The sequence below is a fragment of the Hyla sarda genome, chromosome 3, assembly GCF_029499605.1.
Source record: "Hyla sarda isolate aHylSar1 chromosome 3, aHylSar1.hap1, whole genome shotgun sequence".
Lineage (NCBI taxonomy): Eukaryota > Metazoa > Chordata > Amphibia > Anura > Hylidae > Hyla > Hyla sarda.
This window is the reverse complement of record NC_079191.1, coordinates 162,444,876-162,464,030: the sequence shown is the minus strand read 5'-3', so window position 1 is coordinate 162,464,030 and position 19,155 is coordinate 162,444,876. Positions and strand designations below refer to the sequence as shown.

At 43.9% G+C, this 19,155-nt stretch overlaps 1 protein-coding gene across 1 annotated transcript in view; it reads right to left on the bottom strand.

Annotated features, from left to right (window-relative positions):
* LOC130361842 (probable cation-transporting ATPase 13A5) overlaps positions 1 to 5,069 on the bottom strand; it is a 218,814-nt gene extending 213,745 nt beyond the window's left edge. Inside the window, exon 1 of the mRNA XM_056565409.1 lies at positions 5,018 to 5,069. The gene's annotated coding sequence lies outside the window, so the exon portion shown is untranslated. The remainder of the gene's footprint in view (positions 1 to 5,017) is intronic.
* Positions 5,070 to 19,155: the final 14,086 nt, after the last annotated feature.

Genomic DNA, 19,155 nt, shown 5'->3' with positions numbered 1-19,155 from the left:
CATGGCAGAACAAGTTTTTCTTTACAGGAAATCTGGTGTAAAATCATCGGAATCCTGATGTGTAGCCAAAGCAGGAGACATGCTGGCTAAGACAGTAGGGCCAAAACAAAAGATAGGAGGTTAGGATAAAACATATGGACAATCCGGATGGCGCCTTCCTTAGGAATTGAAGAAAACTGCCAAAGCGTATAAAAGGCAATTTTTATTAGTAAAATGGGGCAACTTAAAAGTTTCGAATCCGGTCCGGATTCTTCGTCAGGCAGTATGAGTTACAGAGAAAAAAGCGCCAGTTTTTAAATTTTCACATAATGAAACTGCCGCCGGGTCAGAGGGTCAGGGGGAAGGGGAATGGAAGGAACGTTCCAATACAATATACAGTTTGCAGACCACATAACAAAATTGGATTAAATTGAATGTATTACTGTCAACACTGTAGTTCTTGAGCAGTTTGGCAGGAAGATCGCTGGCTCACCTAATATACTAAATATTAGTATTGCAGGAAAATCGCTAGCTAACCTAACATACTAAATTTCAGCCGACCAGCACAAGATCCCTACCAGTGAGTTATACTGCTGTCGGTATCGCAATATGAACTAGATTAGGTTCTATGGCACCCTGGCTTTACATCCCGCCTCCTTTTGAAGCGCTGGAGACCCTCAAAATGGAGCCCCCTCTGGATCTAAGCACCATAAAAAAAACCTTCCTAAAGGGTTAATGTACATAATAAATGACCCTTGAATAGGAGAATAAGCAAATAAACTGCCTTGATGTGAATGATTTACAGCAGGAGTAGCAGGGATGGCTCCTTGCACAGGCTGGGATTCCTCACTGAGCTAGCAGGATGCAAGTGGTTTTTACTCAGCGGACCCAGCGGAGTGCAAGTGATTTGTCACTGCAGTGACTTGCTACAGTGTAGAGAGAGATTCATTTGTTACAATGTAGCTGGTACACAGAGTACCTATCTTTAGCTTCTGATGATATCGGTTTCTGCCGACAGAAGGGGGTAAGATGAAGTGATCTCCACAGTGATCCCTGTCTTTTTGCAGCGCTGGAGGTCCCTGGAAAAACACCAATTCTAGGTATGAAATTGGAGTGATTTCATCTGTCAACTTAAAGAACGCAATCTCCGTTTATTTATTAACTGATGTGGGATCATAAGTCTTATCTAAAGTTGATGGTCCCATAAATAGACCAATTGCTCAATATTCATTCAGAGCATTTGCATGATAAAAATGCTTAGGTTCCTCAGTTGTCCATATTAAAAATAGCCAGAATCCCAAAATATTAATTCGTGCCCATATGCTTTATATATCGGGCGGTGCAAAGAATCAGGCATAAAATCCAAGGTATGTAATGGAATAAATTAAATTTTAGGGTTTTTTTTAGATAAAAAATACATGGTGTTAAAAAATGGTAAAAAAAGAAGGGGGGATAAAAAAAGGGGGGAAGAAGGGGGAAATCATAAATTAAAATACATACTTGGCCTGAAAAAAGGGGGGGATATATATATGTATATATGCAATGTATATGCACATACACATGCAATTAATTATAAAAAACTATAAAAAGGTCGGTAGGATAAAAGAAGGACTGTTAGACTGTTAAAAGGGTATTAAATGATGGTTTCTGTGATCTCATTAAGACCCCGAGGAGAGATGGTGTTGAGTTTAAATATCCAATATACTTCACGTTTCTTCAGTAACTCGAAGCGATTTGAATTGTGCTCACTAATAAAGTCAATAGGGGTCACTTTTATGGGATTAATATCATCAGGATGATATGTAGTGCAGTGGCGTGATAGCCCATGCAGAAGAAAGTGCTTTTTGATGTTCTGACGGTGCTTATTAACCTTATTGTGTAGGGGTTGGATCGTTCTCCCTACATACTGTAGGCCACATACACAGTCAATGAGATACACAACATATGAGGACTGGCAGGTGAGTCTTTACTTAATCTGAAATGTCTCTTTTGTGTGGTAGGATATAATAGCATTAGTTCTATGTCTGATTTCTTTACAGCACATACACCGTCTTGCTCCGCATTTGTAGCTCCCCGGAGGTAAGTCTTCTGTTTTACTATTGTTTTTCTTCTTATGTTGCCGAATCTGGCTTGGGGCTAACAGGTTTTTAAGGGTCGGAGCTCTCCTAAATTTAATATGTGGGCAATCCGGTATCTTCCCATTAAGATGTACATCATTGGCCAGAATATGCCAATTTTTCTTAAGGACTTCCCGTATTCTGAATGCAGAGCTACTGAAGGTTGTGAGGAAATTAGTTTTTTGTCTCTGTATTTTTTTCGTATCAATAACCTTATCCTCTGTTGTTGTGGATACAAAAGATATATTGATGATTTATTCTTCATATGTAATGGCCCAGAGGATGTATCTGATACACTTCTAAAAATTCTGAATGCCAATGATTGGGGCCTCCAATTTAGCATTGAAACCAGTGAAGAAAAAATTCATTTTCTAGATCTATGCATCTCCCATGACAACACTAATTTTATTACATCAACCTTCTTCAAAGCTGTTAATGTCAATAGTTATTTAGAATTTAATAGTGGGCATTATAAGCAGTGGCTCAGAAACGTTCCCATCAGTCAGTTCCAGAGAATCCGTAAAAATTGTATGGAAGATGATATCTTCAAAAAGGGAGCAAGGATTCTGGAGACTAGATTTAAAGAAAAAAAGCATCCGAAGGGGATCATTAAACACGCACGACAACAGGCACAGAGAAAAACACAGAAGGAATGCCTCCATTCCACAACAACAGAGGATAAGGTTATTGATATATTGATATATAAATCATATGGGCACAAATTAATATTTTGGGATTCTGGCTATTTTTAATATGGACAACTAAGGAACCTAAACATTTTTATCATGCAAATGCTCTGAATGAATATTGAGCAATTGGTCTATTTATGGGACCATCAACTCTAGATAAGACATATGATCCCACATCAGTTAAGAAATAAACGGAGACTGCTTTCTTTAAAATGACAGATGAAATCACTCCAATTTCTCATACCTAGAATTGGTTCGGATTCGAAACTTTTAAGTTGCACCATTTTACTAATAAAAATTGCCTTTTATACGCTTTGTCAATTTTCTTCAATTCCTAAGGAAGGCGCCGTCCGGATTGTCCATATCTTTTATCCTAACCTCATTTCTTACCGGACCGAAGAGTCACGGGAAAAGGACGCCGAGGCTGCCACCTATCACCGGCTCAGCGAGTCTACATGCCATTAAAGGTGTTGCACTCTCAGTGCAACACCACACGGTAAGGTGAATTATTTTTATCCACCTTACTTATATATCACGCAATATTTCACTAGGAGCGCACCTCTCTTTTTTAATTTTACTTTGCAAGACAAAAGATAGGAGCTGGAGCAAGAGCACAGAAAAGGAATGCAGCCTTTGAGATAAAGTAATATATCTAGCTACTTTTGGATTTTCCCAAATTATTGACTCTCCAGAACATCTATTTTCCTCTCTCCATAGAAGGACTTCCAGATCACCATTTGCCCTTATTCCCTTTCCACTCACCACTAGCCTTACTGACTTGGACAATTTACCTTTTTCTGTAAGGCTAGGTTTCCACTTGTTGTTTTTTTTTTTTTTTTCTGGCAGTTTTCGGAAAACTGCCACTGCAGTTTTTGAGCCAAATTCAGAAGTGGATCCATAAGGGAGGAGAAGTGTAAGTCCTTCCCTTATATGTCCTATTCATTTTGAATACACTTCTGGCTTTGGCTCAAAAACTGCCAGAAAAAAAACAAGTGGAAACCTAGCCTAATATTGCCACAGAACATTATGCTTAGTCTCTTGCACTAAAGCCTTGTTCCCAAATGCAACCGAAAAATAATTCAACATATTAATAAAAACTGATATTCCCGATGGCCTGCAAAACTGTGGTGGGAGAGATCATATTTGTCCTAACAGCTGAAAATCTCAAAAATTTTAGCTCAGAATTTCGTGTCCGTAATCTTATCATCTAATTTACAGAAAATAGACTATTCATACCCATTCCCTGAATCCCATGACTGACCTGTCCCCATGATATAATCAGTTCACTTATACAAATGAACAAAGGCCTCTGTCGCTGCATCCCCTTAAATGTTCGGCAACTTAAAGCCTCTGCTAAATGCTTAGTGGAATTATTCTGTTCCTTGTAAATATGAGTTTCCCTTTGATCTATTGACACAAAATAATGCTATGGGGCCAATATTAAAGTGAATTCAAGATGAGGGATATAAAAGGGAAAACACATTGACGATTCTAAGTGCAAGAGTTCAATAAAAGATGAGGAACAGGTAAGGGATGCAAAATGCTCACTTACCTGGAATGTGTTTCTTTGTATTAAGTGACAATAAGTATCTAATAATAGGCCAATTAGCCAATTAGCACTCCACCGGCATTCTGGGTAGGGGAATATGCAAAGCAGCTCATTACACCACCTTCTCAGATAGTGTTCCCTGGTATCAGCTTGGCTCCTGTTACAGAATATAAAAAGCTGATCGGGATTTATGCCAAGCCAGACTACTCCCCAAAAGGGAAGTTTCTACCCATTTGCTGTTTCGTGGTGTCTGCCACTTGTCAGTACAGAGCAGGGTGATCTGGCTTGGCTGAGGTGAGAGGACTTAGACCAACTAAAGGGGATAAGTATTTACCTCAGGGAGAGGCCACCACTTCTGATGTGACGGAGCTTCAAAAGGCCAATTAGTACTCAGCGGGCATTCTGGGTAGGGGAATATGCAAAGCAGCTCATTACACAACCTTTTCAGATAGTGTTCCTTGGTATCAGCTTGGCTCCTGTTATGGAATATAAAAAGCTGATCGGGATTAATGCCAAGCCAGACTACTGCCCAAAATGGAAGTTTCTACCCATCTGCAGACAGCTGTTTCGTGGTTTATTGAAAGAGCTTTATAGTCCGTGGAACGGGACTGGGCGGGAGGGGCAGGGGATGGGGCGGGAGGGGCAGGGGAAGGGGCAGGGGTGGTAGCTTTCATCCTTCTTACCCTTCTTGGTCGGCTTGGCCATCCGTGCTGCTGGCTCCGGAGCTGGGTCTGGCTTCGGTGCTCTCGCTGCCACAGATGCCCATGTTCTCTCCCTCTGGGGGCAGTCCTTGTAGCTGTGGGCCGCCAATCCGCAGAGGTTGCAGGTCTTGCTCTTGGGGCAATCCTTGGTCGTGTGACCTGTCACACGGCAAAACTTGCAGGCATCCTCTTTACAGTCCTTGCCCTCGTGGCCTATCTTGACAGCTGTTTCGTGGTGTTTATTGAAAGAGCTTTATTGTCCGTTCATTCATTACAAGTCATAAAATAAATTGCAATCACACAAAGCATGACAGTACAATACACAGCAAAGGTTCCCTAAGCTATACATCGCACATCATGCTACTCTAACACTCCGCTCAATCCTGTAATAAAAAAGCACAGGAGATCGAATAACTTTACAAGAGATCGAATAATGAAATAGTGAGACACTTAGCTTGTAATTTGACGGCCAAATAGCTTGGACCGTCCCACCACGGTAAGGTGATCTCATTGGGACGGACCCTACACAATGAATATGCCTCTGTGTGAATAGATCAGCAGGCATTACAGGATCTGAAACATCAAAACCACCTTATATACACCTGATAGAGGTAGGTGGGGTGCAAGAACCAACATGGAGGTAGCCACTCCCCCATATGTGTAATGCAAAGAATAAGTTGGCCGCCAAATTGCAAGCTAAGTATCTCACTATTTCATTACTGCACCATAGCCGAATAGCTTCTCATGTTGTATCTATATACTCATGTTTTATCTATATCTTTGTGCTAGCAGTGTGCTTCTGTATTCTCCTGTTGCTGTATATTTAGCCCAGCAGCCGGCACCTGTAAGCCAGGTCCGTATAATAATTTGGAATCAATATTGCTGGCCAACTCATTCTTTGTTTGTATTACACATATGGGGGAGTGGCTACCTCCATGTTGGTTATTGCACCCCACCCACCTCTATCGGGTGTATATAAGGTGGTTTGGATGTTTCAGATCCTGCAATGCCTGCTGATCTATTCACACAGAGGCATATTCATAGTGTAGGGTCCATCCCAATGAGATCACCTTACCTATTTGGCCGCCAAATTGCAAGTGAAGTATCTCACTATTTCATTACTGCACCATAGCTGAATAGTTTCTCATGTTGTATCTATATACTCATGTTTTGTCTATATTTTTGTGCTAGCAGTGTGCTGCTGTATTCTCCTTTTGCTTTTTATTTAGCTCAGCAGCCTGCACCTGCAAGCCAGGTCCGTATAATAGTTTTGAATCAATAGTGCTGGCCAACTTATTCTTTGTTTTTATATATATATATATATATATATATATATATATATATATATATAAATATATATATATATATATATATATATATATATATATCCAACCTGCATGATTCTTTCACCTTTCTCACACATTTATTTAGAGTTGTGAACTGTTTTGAGACAAGTGTACTCAGAATGCCTTGTTAGAGACAGAAATGAGATGCCACACAACATAAATCCTTGTACAATCATAATATTGGAATGTTGCCTTTAGGTTTATTCTCTTGCAAAAATAGCTTCTGATTTTCAACCTAGCCTGCCCAAATAAGAATGGTTTATCCTGGGGCTAAGATGGGTAAAGGGCCCTGGGTATCGGGGCTTTGGAATACATTTCTAGAAAATGTAACCTTTTAATATTTAATTACCTTAAATTTACAGAGACTTGAAGCTTCTGCAAAATGCTTGATGGAATTATACTATTTCCTATAAATCAGAGCTTCCATTTCTTCTGTTGACAATAAATAATGCTACAGAACAAATATTCAAGTAAGGTTAGGGTACTTTGTAGCTTTTCCTTGCACCTTTCAACTCCCTTTGTGCGTCTTTCACAGCCACACCAATTTTCCCGATATTTATTTATTTAGCATTCACCTTTCTCACACAATAATACAAAGTTTAGAATTATTTTTTAAACAAGTGTTTGACTTATATTTAGTTCTGTGCTCCTAAAAGGAAATCCTGTTAGAGACAGAAACAAGTCTTCAGATAACAGAAGTACATGCAAAATAATAATATTGGCATGTTATCATTTGGGTTATTATCTTGCGAAAGTAGCTTATGACCTTTAATCTTGCTCTGCCTCACATAAGAAATTATATCCCAAGGCTGAAAAGGGAACCAGGGCTGGGGCATAGGGGCTTTGAATTAGATTTATAGAAAACATAACCTTTTAATATTTCATTACCTTGAGCTGTATATTCTAATTTATTAGCGTCAAAGATGGAATTTGTAAGGAGACACCCAGGTGGCGGTCAGAATATTGCATTATTGTTACAAAGCTTGATGTGGATCCTCTAACCTGTGTGGATGATGACTTGGACCGTATCGGGGAGCGGAGTCTAAGGTGCCGCTGTTCTTCACCAGAGCCTGCCGCAAGTCAGGATGGGCTTGCTGCGGCAGGCGACACCCACGTCGCTACCTCCGACACGGCTTGACCACACAGGTAGCTGGGCAAGGCAAGGTACCCAAGGATAAGGCAGTAGCGTGGTCAGACGTAGCAGAAGGTCAGGGCCGGCGGCAAAGGTGCAAAGTCAAATAACGTAGCGGGAAGGTCTGGATACAGGGATAAGGCACACAGGCAAACAGGCAAAATTGAATGCTTAATCTCAGGCTAGTGACACTGAAGATACAGCAGGGACGAGGGGGAGGTGCAAGAACTTATAGACAAGTGTCAGGTGTGTAAGATAATTATGGGCACACTGGCCCTTTAAATTTCAGAGCTCCGGCACGCACCCTAGGGGACGGGGACATGCGTCCCGTCCCCTAGGGCACGTGCCGGAGCTCTGATAAGCTGAGAAGCAGCAGAGGAGTCAGAGGAGCATGGTAAGTGAAGGCTGGGACTAGCATGCGGATGTGTCCTGTGATGAGAATCCCAGCCCTGCTGACAGCAGGAACTAGAGACGAGCAAACTTTTCAAAAATTTGATTCGGCCGATTCGGCGAATTTTCCTATAAAGTTTGTTTCGATCCAAATTTTTTCGCGGCAAATCTATATTAAAAAAGGCTATTTCTAGCCTGCATACAGCCTCTATAGGGGTATAGAACACTTTGCTGTGTTCTAAAACGCATATAGAGTGTGCTGGGTTAGTGAAATAATACTGTTATTCAGAATAACATGCAGATTTCCGGCATCGCTTTTAGAATCACTGCCGCACAGCAGCACAATGACAGAGCCTGGTGGTGGCATCAGTGTCAGGAGACCATATAGTGACAGAATGACACAGCGTGGAGGTGTCGGCAGCATGAGGAGACCATATAGTGGCTGAATGGCACAGCGTGGAGGTGTTGGCAGCATGACACAGCTTGGATGAGGCTGAAGCATGAGGACACCATATAGTCGCTGAATGACACCGCGTGGAGGTGTTGGCAGCATGAGGAGACCATAAAGTTGCTGAATGGCACAGCGTGGAGGTGTTGGCAGCATGAGGACACCATATAGTGGCTGAATGACGCAGCGTGGAGGTGTTGGCAGCATGAGGAGACCATATAGTGGCTGAATGACACAGCGTGGAGGTGTTGGCAGCATGAGGAGACCATATAGTGGCTGAATGGCACAGTGTGGAGGTGTTGGCAGCATGAGGACACTATATAGTGGCTGAATGGCACAGTGTTGAGTGTTGGCAGCATGAGGACACCATATAGTGGCTGAATGACACAGCGTGGAAGTGTTGGCAGCATGACACAGCTTGGATGAGGCTGAAGCATGAGGAGACCATATAGTGGCTGAATGGCACAGCGTGGAGGTGTTGGCAGAGCATGAGGAGACCATATAGTGGCTGAATGGCACAGCATGGAGGTGTTGGCAGCATGAGGACACCATATAGTGGCTGAATGACACAGCGTGGAGGTGTTGGCAGAGCATGAGGAGACCATATAGTGGCTGAATGGCACAGCATGGAGGTGTTGGCAGCATGAGGACACCATATAGTGGCTGAATGACACAGCATGGAGGTGTTGGCAGCATGAGGAGACCATATAGTGGATGAATGGCATAGCCCGGAGATGCCAGCAGCATGAGTAGGCACTAGGCCTTCACAATCACTAAGATTAAAAGATGAATTAAGAAATTTAAACCGAAGATTTTGGATAGTGAGTGCTACCTATGAGAAAATTTGAAATCCCCAGACCCAGGCCAAACAGCGGCATCAGTAACCCATATATTGCCTGAATGACACAGCCTGGAGATGGCTAATGCACAAGTACACAGCAGGGCTTCACAATTCCCCCCAAAAAACACCACAATTTTAGAAATTTTTGAAAAAAGATTTTGGATAGCGGGTGCTACCTATGAGGAAATTTGAAATTCCAAAACCCAGGCCCAGCAGCGCCATCATTTTTTGATTTGAAATTTAAAACAACCTTTGCGTGTCCCGTACCCCAGCATGTGGGTACGAAGGACCAAATCCAACAAGCCCCCACAGGGCTCATGTGGCCGTAAGACTTAGGCGCAATGTCTCCCTTGCCCTGTCCGGCCATTGTTTCCAAGACTTCTCGCCATGGCAAGCCATGTGAAGAACAGGGTGACACCACCGAGACCTGCACACACGGTATGCTGAAGGACCACTGAGAATTGTCCGGGCAGTGGAGGCGGAGTAGCACACTGTCACAGGACCAACGGGCTGACAGAGTGTACAAGGAAGCAGCATTGAGTACACACCAGGGCTTCAGAATCCCAAAGAAAAAACAACCATTTTAAAAATAATTTTAAGAATATTTAGGACAGCGGGTGCGACCTATATATTGCCTGAATGACACAGCCTGGAGTTGGCTGATGCATGAGTACACACTAGGGCCTCACAATCCCTCTAAAAAAACAAAACAATTGTAGAAATTGATGAAGAAGACTTTTGGATAGCGACATCCGTAACCCATATATTGCCTGAATGACACAGCCATGAGTTGGCTGATGCACGAGTACACACCAGGGCTTCACAATCCCTCCAAAAAACACCACAATTTTAGACATTTTTGAAAAAGATTTTGGATAGCGGGTGCTACCTATGAGAAAATTTGAAATTCCCAGACCCAGGCCCCACAGCGGCATCAGTAACCCATATATTGCCTGAATGGCACAGGCTGGAGTTGGCTGATGCATGAGTACGCACCAAAGCTTCACAATCCCTAATAAAAAAGACAAACATTTTTTACGAAAAATTTTAACGGAAATTTAGGGCAGCGAGTGCTCTCTATATATTACCAGAATGACGCAGCCTGGAGACCATTGAAATGTGTGTTTTTTTTATTTGAAATTTAAATCAAAATTTGTGTCCCGGACCACGCCGTGTGGGTACAAAGGACCTAATCTCACAAGCACCCACAGGGCTCATGTGGCCGTAAGATGTAGGCACAATGTCTTCATAGCCCTGACCGGCCATTTTTGGTTTTTGTACCTTTGTTTAAAGGGGTACTCCGGTGAAAACCTTTTTTCTTTTAAATCAACTGGTGGCAGAAAGTTAAACATATTTGTAAATTACTTCTATAAAAAAATCTGAATCCTTCCTGTACTTATTAGCTGCTGAATACTACAGAGGAAATTCTTTTCTTTTTGGAATGCTCTCTGATGACATCGCAAGCACAGTTCTCTCTGCTGACGTTATTATAATAATAATAATGCTTTATTTATCGTTGTCCTTAGTGGGATTTGAACCCAAGTCCCCAGCACTGCAAGGCAGCAGTGCTAACCACTAAGCCACCATGCTGCCCTTAGTGTACATCTGCTATGCATGGTTGCTAAAATGGACAGAGATGTTAGCAGAGAGCACTGTGCTCGTGATCTCATCAGTATTCCAAAAAGAAAAGAATTTCCTCTGTAGCATTCAACAGCTAATAAGTACTGGAAGGGTTAAGATTTTTTAATAGAAGTAATTTACAAATATGTTTAACTTTCTGCCACCTGTTGATTTAATATAGCAATAAGAAAAAGTAGGGACGTCACTCACCAGGATACTATGCAAGATTCTTTCATTTTCAACGGTGCAGTAACATGGAGCACGGACGCTACAGGTAGGACTAGCTCATCAGTGAAAGACTGGGTTACAGCTGTTGTGCGTGCGTATCACGCTTCTTCAGACCCTGATTTAAAAGAAAAAAGGTTTTCACCGGAGTACCCCTTTAAGAACAAGCGCATATCCAAGAGTCCAGAAGACTCTATAATGCAGGACGGTGGACCACCAAAATACATTCTTCTATAAAAGAATTTTTTATGAAATAAAGAAGCAGAGTTCATCCCTCTGCATATTTTTTTTTTAAATTTTACTTAAAAAATCACACGCAACAATCGTTCAATGGTGTAATGGTTATTATTGTGGAAAATTCTAGTTTATTACTGTTATAATTATCAGAAAATTTGAAAAAAACACTACCCAAGAGTGTTTAATAACCCCATACATTGCACCATAAATGTTGAAATTTAAATTAAGCATGTATGTATGTATTTCAAAAATCCTAAAAATAAAGGCCCAAGCCAAGAAGCATCATGAAGTCAAGTATTTCCTGAAAGACACAGGAGCAGTCAGGAGTAAGCATCAGCAGTACCCAAGAGGCTTTAATAACCCCTTACATTGCACGATCACTCGCAAGATCGAGCAATAACAGGTGTATTATGCCCTCAGATGTAGGGGCTGCACGCGCGCTACACTAAATGGACCAGCGTGTCTATCCTTCACCGACAGGTGCGGGTAAACCGATGAACCCCTTTCTTGATAGGGATCAGGGATTGCAATTATTTGCCAGGAAAGAAGAATCACAACTAAGCGCAGGTCATAAGTCCCTGCACTTTGTACACACCGCATGTCTCCACTACCGATTGGATGGTTTAGTGAGGTCCTCGGATCGGCCCCGGCGGGGTAGGAGAAGGCCCTAGCAGAGCGCAGAGAATTTAAAGATCAATGTTGAAATTTTCATTAAGCATGTATTTAGCTACTGCTAAACATCCAAAAATTAAAGGCCCAAGGCCTGCGGCATCAGGGAGGCAATTATTTCCTGATAGACACAGAATGAGTCAGGAGCAGTCATTCGCAGTACCCAAGAAGGATTCATAACCAACCCCTTACATTTAAAGATCAATGTAGAAATTTGCATTAAGCATGTATTCAGCTACTAGTGTTGCTCGCGAATATCGCATATTCGCGAATTCGCGAATATCCGCGAATATAGCACTATATATTCGTAATTATGAATATTCGTTTTTTTTTTCCCCACAGTACACATCACAGTGATCACCCCTCTCTGCTTCCAGCTTGTGTGGTGTAATGAAGGCTCTAATACTACTATGTGAGACTGGCGTGGAGAATTTTCGCATATGCGAAAATTTGCATATGCTAATTTTCGCATATGCAAATTTGTTACTTATGCAAATTTTTTTATATGCTAATTTTCGTATATGCAAATTTTCGCACACGCGAATTTCCGCATATGCGAAACTAAAATGTGAATATTACGAATATGCGAATTTAGCGGATATATGACGAATATTCGTCCATATATTCGTGAATATTCGCAAATTCGAATATGGCCTATGCCGCTAAACACTATTAGCTACTGCTAAACATCCAAAAATTGAAGGCCCAAGGCCGGAGGCATCAGGGAGGCAAGTAGTTCCTCAAAGACACAGAATGATTCAGGAGCATGCATTCGTGTTACGCCGAGCGCTCCGGGTCCCTGCTCCTCTCCGGAGCGCTCGCGGCGTTCTCCTCTATGCAGCGCCCCGGTCGGACCCGCTGACTGGGAGCGCTGCACTGACATTCATGATGGGGATGCGATTCGCATAGCGGGAGGTGCCCGCTCGGCAATCGCATCCCAAGCCACTTACCCGTCCTGGTCCCCGGCTATCATGTTCTGGCGCGCGCGCGCCAGCTCTCTAAGATTTAAAGGGCCAGTGCACCAATGATTGGTGCCGGGTCCAATCAGTCTGATTAGCTTCCACCTGCCCCCTGTCCATATAACCTCACTTCCCCTGCACTTCCTTGCCAGATCTTGTTGCCTTAGTGCCTAGAGAAAGCTACTACTGTGTTTACCATTACTGTGTTCCTGACCTCCTGCTATTACTATTGACTACGAACCTTGCCGCCTGCCCCGACCTTCTGCTACATCTGACCTTGCTTCTGCCTAGTCCTTCTGTCCCACGCCTTCTCAGCAGTCAGCGAGGTTGAGCCGTTGCCGGTGGATACGACCTGGTTTCTACCGCCGCAGCAAGACCATCCCGCTTTGCGGCGGGCTCTGGTGAAAACCAGGAGCAACCCTAGAACTGGTCCACCGACACGGTCCACGCCAATCCCTCGCTGACACAGAGGATCCACATCCAGCTAGCCGAATCATAACAGTAGATCCGGCCATGGATCCCGCTGACGTGCCGCTGCCAAGTATCGCTGACATATCCACGGTGGTCGCCCTGCAATCCCGACTGATAGCCCAACAAGCTCAACAGCTGTCGCACTTGACCACCGTGTTACAGCAACTTCAGTCGCAGCTACAGCAGCTGCAACAGCAGCTACCATCTCCTCCGCCAGCTCCTGCACCTCCTCCGCAGCGAGTGGCCGCTCCTAACCTCCGCTTGTCCCTGCCGGACAAATTTGATGGGGACTCTAGACTCTGCCGTGGTTTCTTGTCACAATGTTCCATACATTTGGAGATGTTGTCGGACCAATTTCCTACAGAACGGTCGAAGGTGGCTTTCGTGGTTAGTCTCCTATCTGGGAAGGCTTTGTCATGGGCCACACCGCTCTGGGACTGCGATGATCCTGTCACCGCCACTGTACAGTCCTTCTTCTCTGAGGTTTGCAGTGTCTTCGAGGAACCAGCCCGAGCTTCTTCTGCCGAAACTGCCTTGTTAAACCTGGTCCAGGGTAGTTCTTCTGTAGGCGAATACGCCATCCAATTTCGTACTCTCGCCTCTGAATTATCTTGGAAAAACGAGGCTCTCCGCGAGACCTTTAAAAAAGGCCTATCCTGTAACATCAAAGATGTGCTGGACACACGAGAAATTCCTGCCAACCTGCAAGAACTTATCCATTTGGCCACCCGCATTGACATGCGTTTTTCTGAGAGACACCAGGAGCTCCGCCAGGAAAAAGACCTTGATCTCTGGGCACCTCTCTCACAGTATCCTTTGCAATCTACCCCTGTGCCTCCTGCCGAGGAGGCTATGCAAGTGGATCGGTCTCGCCTGACCCATGAAAAGAGGACTCGCTGTAGGGATACAAATTTATGTCTGTACTGCGCCAGTACCGAACATTTCTTGGTGGATTGCCCTATTCGTCCTCCACGTCTGGGAAACGCACGCACGCACCCAGCTCACGTGGGTGTGGCGTCTCTTGGTACAAAGTCTGCTTCTCCACGTCTCACTGTGCCCGTGCGGATTTCTCCTTCTGCCAACTCCTTCTTCTCAGCCGTGGCCTGCATGGACTCGGGTGCTTCTGGAAATTTTATTCTGGACTCTTTGGTGAATAAATTCTGCATCCCGGTGACCCGTCTCGTCAAGCCGCTCTACATTTCTTCGGTCAACGGAGTTAAATTGGACTGCACCGTGCGTTATCGCACAGAACCCCTGCTCATGAGCATTGGACGGCATCACGAAAAAATTTAAATTTTTGTTTTGCCCAACTGCACCTCTGAAGTCCTCCTTGGTCTGCCATGGCTCCAACGCCACTCTCCTACCCTTGATTGGACTACCGGGGAGATCAAGAGCTGGGGTGCTTCTTGCCATAAAAAATGCCTCACGTCTGCTCCCAGTCCCGTCAGTCAAACCTCAGTGTCTCCTCCTTTACCTGGTCTCCCCAAGGCCTATCAGGACTATGCTGTGTCTCCTCCTCATAGCCCCCGTCCTGATAACACTTTGCCCCATGCCAACCTTCACCCTCTTCCCCCCCTCCCCACTCCCACGCCTTCTGGCTTGCCCGCTGTTGATGAGGTTTCCCGGGATTTCTCCACCATCTGGAAAGAGACTCAAAAATCCCTCATACAGGCCTCATCCCGGATGAAGAAACATCCCGACAAAAAGAGGGGGAGACCTAAGGGGGGGGGGTACTGTTACGCCGAGCGCTCCGGGTCCCTGCTCCTCCCCGGAGCGCTTGCGGCGTTCCTCTCTCTGCAGCGCCCCGGTCAGACCCGCTGACCGGGAGCGCTGCACTGACATTGCCGGCGGGGATGCGATTCGCATAGCGGGACGCGCCCGCTCGCGAATCGCATCCCAAGCCACTCACCTGTCCCGGTCCCCGGCTGTCATGTTCTGGTGCGCGCGGCTCCGCTCTCTAGGGCGCGCGCACGCCAGCTCTCTAAGATTTAAAGGGCCAGTGCACCAATGATTGGTGCCTGGCCCAATCAGCCCAATTAGCTTCCACCTGCTCCCTGTCTATATTACCTCACTTCCCCTGCACTTCTTTGCCGGATCTTGTTGCCTTGTGCCAGTGAAAGCGTTTAGTGTTGTTCAAAGCCTGTGTTCCAGATCTCCTGCTATCCTTATTGACTACGAACCTTGCCGCCTGCCCCGGCCTTCTGCTACGTCTGACCTTGCCTCTGCCTAGTCCTTCTGTCCCACGCCTTCTCAGCAGTCAGCGAGGTTGAGCCGTTGCCGGTGGATACGACCTGGTTGCTACCGCCGCAGCAAGACCATCCCGCTTTGCGGCGGGCTCTGGTGAAAACCAGTAGCAACCCTAGAACCGGTCCACCGACACGGTCCACGCCAATCCCTCGCTGACACAGAGGATCCACATCCAGCCTGCCAAATCGTTACACACGGATCAGTCATCCTGGTCCCTTTGCTAAAAAACAGCCCCATGTTTCACAGCAGGTATGGTGTTCTTTGGCTGCAACTCAGCATTCTTTCTCCTCCAAACATGACGAGTTGAGTTTTTACCAAAAAGTTCTACTTTGGTTTCATCTGGCCATATGACATCCTCCCAATACTCTTCTCGATCCTCCAAATGTTCTCTAGCAAACTTCAGATGGGCCCGGCCATGTACTGGCTTAAGCAGGGGGGTACATCTGGCACTGCATGATTTGAGTCCCTGGTGTTACTGATGGTAGCCTTTGTTACTTTGTTCCCAGCTCTCTGCAGGTCATTCACTAGGTCCCCCTGTGTGGTTCTGGGATTCTTGCTCTCCATTCTTGTAATCATTTTGACACCAAGGGGTGAGATCTTGCGTGGAACCCCAGATTACATAGTTACATAGTTACATAGTTAGTACGGTCGAAAAAAGACATATGTCCATCAAGTTCAACCAGGGAATTAAGGGGTAGGGGTGTGGCGCGATATTGGGGAAGGGATGAGATTTTATATTTCTTCATAAGCATTAATCTTATTTTGTTCCAGGAATGTATCTAATCCTCTTTTAAAGCTGTTAATTGTTCCTGCTGTGACCAGTTCCTGAGGTAGACCGTTCCATAAATTCACAGACCTCACGGTAAAGAAGGCGTGTCGCCCCTTGAGACTAAACTTTTTCTTCTCCAGACGGAGGGAGTGCCCCCTCGTCCTTTGGGGGGGTTTAACCTGGAACAGATTTTCTTCATATTTTTTGTATGGGCCATTAATATACTTATATACGTTTATCATATCCCCCCTTAAACGTCTCTTCTCAAGACTAAACAATTGTAACTCCTTTAATCGCTCCTCATAGCTAAGATGTTCCATGCCCCATATTAGTTTAGTCGCGCGTCTCTGCACCCTTTCCAACTCCGCAGTGTCCCTTTTATGGACAGGTGCCCAAAACTGAACAGCATATTCCAGGTAAGGCCGTACCAATGATTTATAAAGGGGGAGTATTATGTCCCTGTCCCTTGAGTCCATGCCTCTTTTGATGCATGACAATATCCTGCCGGCTTTGGAAGCAGCAGCCTGACATTGCATGCTATTCTGTAGTCTGTGATCTACAAGTACACCCAGATCCTTCTCTACCAGTGACTCTGCCAGTTTAATCCCCCCTAAGACATACAATGCATGCAGGTTATTAGTACCCAGATGCATAACTTTACATTTATCCACATTGAACCTCATTTGCCAAGTGGATGCCCAGACACTTAGTCTACCCAAGTCATCTTGTAACCTATACACCTCCTCTATAGACTGTACTGTGCTACAAAGCTTGGTGTCATCTGCAAAGATAGAAACAGAGCTGTTAATACCATCCTCTATATCATTGATAAATAAATTAAACAACAGCGGTCCCAGTACTGAACCTTGGGGTACACCACTAATAACTGGGGACCAATCAGAGTACGAATCATTGACCACCACTCTCTGGGTACGATCCATGAGCCAGTGTTCAATCCAGTTACAAACTAAAATTTCCAAACCCAAAGACCTTAACTTACCTGTCAGATGTCTATGAGGGACAGTATCAAACGCTTTAGTAAAATCCAGAAACACTTTATCCACAGCCATTCCTCTGTCAAGGCTTCTACTCACCTCTTCATAAAAGCAAATTAGATTGGTTTGACAACTTCTATCCTTAGTAAACCCATGCTGGCTATCACTTATAATACAATTATCCCCTATGTATTCCTGTATGTAATCCCTTATAAGTCCTTCAAACAATTTACCCACAATGCACGTTAAACTTACCGGTCTATAGTTTCCTGGGGAAGACCTAGAGCCCTTTTTGAAGATTGGCACCACATTCGCCTTGCACCAGTCCCTTGGCACAATACCAGACACCAGAGAATCTCTAAATATCATGAACAGGGGTACAGATATTACTGAACTTACCTCTCTAAGAACTCTTGGGTGTAGTCCATCCGGTCCTGGGGATTTGCTTACATTTATATCACTTAACTTACCTTGTACCATCTCTACATTAAGCCAGTTCAATACATTACATGATGTGTTACCAGCACTGACCTGGCCAATGTCAGCTCCTTCTTCCATAGTGTATACAGAACTAAAGAACCCATTCAGTAGCTCCGCCTTCTCTTGATCGCCTGTGACAACCTCCCCATTATCATTATTAAGGGGTCCTACATGCTCTGTCCTTGGTTTTTTTGCATTTATATATCTAAAAAAATATTTAGGATTAGTTTTGCTTTCTTTGGCCACCTGTCTCTCATTTTGAATTTTTGCTGTTTTTATTACATTTTTACAGATTTTATTAAGCTCCTTGTACTGTTTAAATGTTATAGCTGACCCATCAGATTTGTATTTTTTGAAGGCTATTTTTTTGTTGTTTATTGTTCTTTTAACATCATGTGTCAGCCATGTAGGATTTAGTTTTACTCGTTTATATTTGTTCCCCTTTGGTATATATTTAGCTGTATAGTTATTTAGAGTTGATTTAAAGATGTCCCATTTACCTTCTGTATCAGTATTTGACAACACCTCCCCCCAGTCTATGTCCTGTAGTGCAGCCCTCAGCCCAGGGACATTTGCCTTTTTAAAGTTATATGTTTTTGCCTTCCCCGCCTGTCTTTGTTTTCTACATTTTAAGTCAAAAGTAACTATATTGTGGTCGCTATTACCAAGGTTTTCCCGCACAGTTACATTACCAACCAGCTCTGCGTTGTTGGAAATGATCAGATCCAACAAGGCATCACTTCTTGTTGGGTCCTCCACAAACTGGCCCATAAAATTATCCTGCAATAAATTTAGGAATTGTCGCCCCTTTGTAGTTTTAGCCAACCCCGGACCCCAATCTATATCTGGATAGTTAAAATCTCCCATTATTACCACTGTACCTGAGGATGTACCACTGTAGATTGAGGATGTTTATCAATGGTCTTGTATGTCTTCACACCAAGCTGCTTGCCTATTGCAGATTCAGTCTTCTTAGTCTGGTGCAGGCCTAAAATGTAGTTTCTGGTGTCCTACCACAGGTCTTTGGTTTGTGGACAAGTATCTTTTATACTGATAAGTTCAAACAGGTGACATTAATACAGGTAACGAGTGGAGAACAGAGGAGACTCTTATGGAAGAAGTTACAGGTCTGTGAGAGCCAGAAATCTTGCTTGTTTGTAGGTGACCAAATACTTATTTTCCACCAGAATTTGCAAATAAATTCTTTAAAAATCAGACAATCTGGTTTTATGTATTTTTTTTCTCATTATGTCTCTATAGTTGAGGTATCTAATGATGTTGAAAATTACAG